This window comes from Equus asinus, chromosome 4 (genome assembly GCF_041296235.1).
Source record: "Equus asinus isolate D_3611 breed Donkey chromosome 4, EquAss-T2T_v2, whole genome shotgun sequence".
Classification (NCBI taxonomy): domain Eukaryota; kingdom Metazoa; phylum Chordata; class Mammalia; order Perissodactyla; family Equidae; genus Equus; species Equus asinus.
Window position 1 is genome coordinate 139,116,667 of NC_091793.1, and position 2,805 is coordinate 139,119,471.

Genomic DNA, 2,805 nt, shown 5'->3' on the forward strand with positions numbered 1-2,805 from the left:
GGTGAATATTAAGTACAAACAAATGAGAATTAGGTTTTCTTAATGAAGGGTTCTTCAGCTAAGAGTGCTTGAAATACATTCCTCCCCGGCTGTGGAAAGCACCAGCCCAAGGAAGACTGGAATCTGCTGGTGAGGGCATCTCTTTCTTGGTTGGTGTTAGGGAAGGGCAGGCCGAGTTCTTGGTCCCTTCCTCTTTCTCCTCACTCTGCCACCCAGAGAGTTTGCTCTAACACTTTCTTCTCTTAGATATGTTAACGTCATTGTCTTTGCCACAGCTGTAACACGCTAATTGCAGGCGTTGACTGCCGCTATTCTCCAGTGTCTTGACTGGCACTGAGTCCGGAAGCTCCTCAGCCAGCCCTTCCTGAGTTATGACTCTGGGTTTGCTTTTACCGACTCTGGCCTCCTCCTTTTGAGTTGATTTACTTAGTTTAACTCCGAGTTCTGAGGTGCTTTACTGACGTTCTTATGTGTCTTCAAAATTCCCTCTTTTCTTTAGCTGAGTTTTTTTCACTCTCCTTTCTGACGCTGGGAAATTTTCCAAGTCAACAGTCGCCACCCTGTCCAGCATTGGGAAGCGGAAGAGGCATTTCAGCCTTTGGTGCATTGTTTTATTCTGATTGTTTTGTTCAAAGCTCCTTGACGTCAGCTGTACTGGGATGAAAGAGGTTTTCCTGGGGATGCTCCGGAGACGACGAGATGATGGTGAAAACTCTGGGCATTGCTGTACTGGACAAAACATGGGAAGAAGCAGCATGACTTGTCCTCCTGAGTCATCTTGAAAAGTACACATTTTAAAATGAGTAACATGTTGATGTAACCATTAAAACTACTGAAAAGATCTTAGGAAAAGAAATCTGAAAGCAAGACTTGATTTTCCACATTTTTTCTCCACGGTTACCCGCCACCAGTTTGGACCTGAGAACACACACTCGAGAAGCCAAGTGTCCAACCACCTGCTCACAAAGGCGTGTCATTTGTCAGTTGTTCAGAAGTCTGAGACTGTTTATATGTTCTATTCTGTGACACGAGTCTAGCACCTGACTGCAGTGTAATCTTTTAAATAGACATATTCTTTGGAGTAATATAATTACAAAAATACGTGTGATAGCATTGCTTAGGAAAAATAACAATGGAAATGCCAAGTGGAGTATAAAAATAGTTTTTTCAGGTCAGTGTTCTTATTCTAATGATGATACCAAGAGATGCTATACATGAAAGCTTGGTTACTCTGCACAACGAAAACCAACATCAAGAGAGTGGGTAAAACATTTCAAACATCCCTAGCAATTCCGAACCATCTGGTAAAAGTCTATCTACTGCAACAGCAATAAAGGGCTTTCTTATTTAGTGAAAGTGGTGTGTGCTGAGAGAACAAGCTACAACAAAGAGACTTGGGAAAACTTCATCCCCCAAGCAAGCTCAACGGATGGGGCCAAATCTAGAATAGGTAAAATGTCAAGAGGGGAAGTCCACAGTCCACACCGCTGTACACCTTGAAGCTGTATGATTCACGGTGAACACTCTCCACTCTTTCTACCCTACTCTCAGCTCCAAGAGTTTCAGTGGACTCCTTGTCTTCTGCCTTCCAGTGGATTTGGCTGATGAAGTGCCCCTGTAGGAGACGGGTGACAATGAGCTTAGTGTATTTATTCCCCCCACCTTCCCTCCTGCTACATCTCTAGATGTAGAAGAGGAGAATGAATTCATTGTTCACCTTAACTATAAGTTTAGAAGTGGCTCAAGAATTTGGTCAGGTGAGTAGACTTTTGTGTTTTTTTTGAGGGTTCGTACAATCAGTACCTTCAAGGCAAACTTTTGGAAGCTTTTATAACACATGAGAAAATGGTTTCAACAAAATGAAGTTTGAGAGTTGAGTAAAGAAAGCTGATTCTGTAGATCACCACTCAGTTCTTAAATTTGATGAAAATTATAGATTTAGACATAAAATAAGCAACTCTCTCATCAGCCATCTTTCATCACTTTAAATATCCTTTGAGTATTTCTTGAAGGCACACACGAAACTGAGGAGTGGATCGAAACACTTATCACCCACCACATGTCAGAAATGACACGACCTGACAGGAGATTTATTGAACTTTACACCAACAGTAGTATGAAAATTTGCACTAATTCCCCTCTCAGCCACATTCTGCTGATCTCAGTCTTGTCTCAAAAAAATATAGCCTCCAGGAGAGCAGAGGTATGATCTCTCTTGTTTACCACTGTGCCTTAGTCTATTTGGGCTGTGATAACAGAATACTATTGACTGGGTGGCCTAAAAGCAACAGAAATTTATTTCTCACAGTTCCAGAGGCTGAGCAGTTCAAGACCAAGGTGCCAGCTGAGATGCTGTCTGGTGAGAGCCTGGTGCACAGATGGCCATCTTCTCGCTGTGTCCTCGCATTGTGGAAGGGCTGAGGAAGCTCTCTGGGCTTTCTTTTACAGGGGCACTAATCCTATTCATGAGGGTGGAGCCCTCATGACCTAATCACCTCCCAAAGGCCCACCGCCAGATACTGTCACACTGGGGATTAGGATTTCAACATACAAATTTTTTTTGGGGGGGGGGGTGATGAGCACAAATATTCAGTCCATAGCATGCTGTATATCCTAAAACAGAATCTGATCTATAGTAGTCACTTGATAAATATTTGCTGAACAACTGAATGAATGGGTCCTCAGTGATTACTGTGGTCTAGCTCACAAAGTTATAAAGAATCTATTGTCATTTTTATATATATATTTAGATAATTGACTTCACAAAATATTGTAAACCTAAGGCAGAGATGAGAAAGTGCTGGA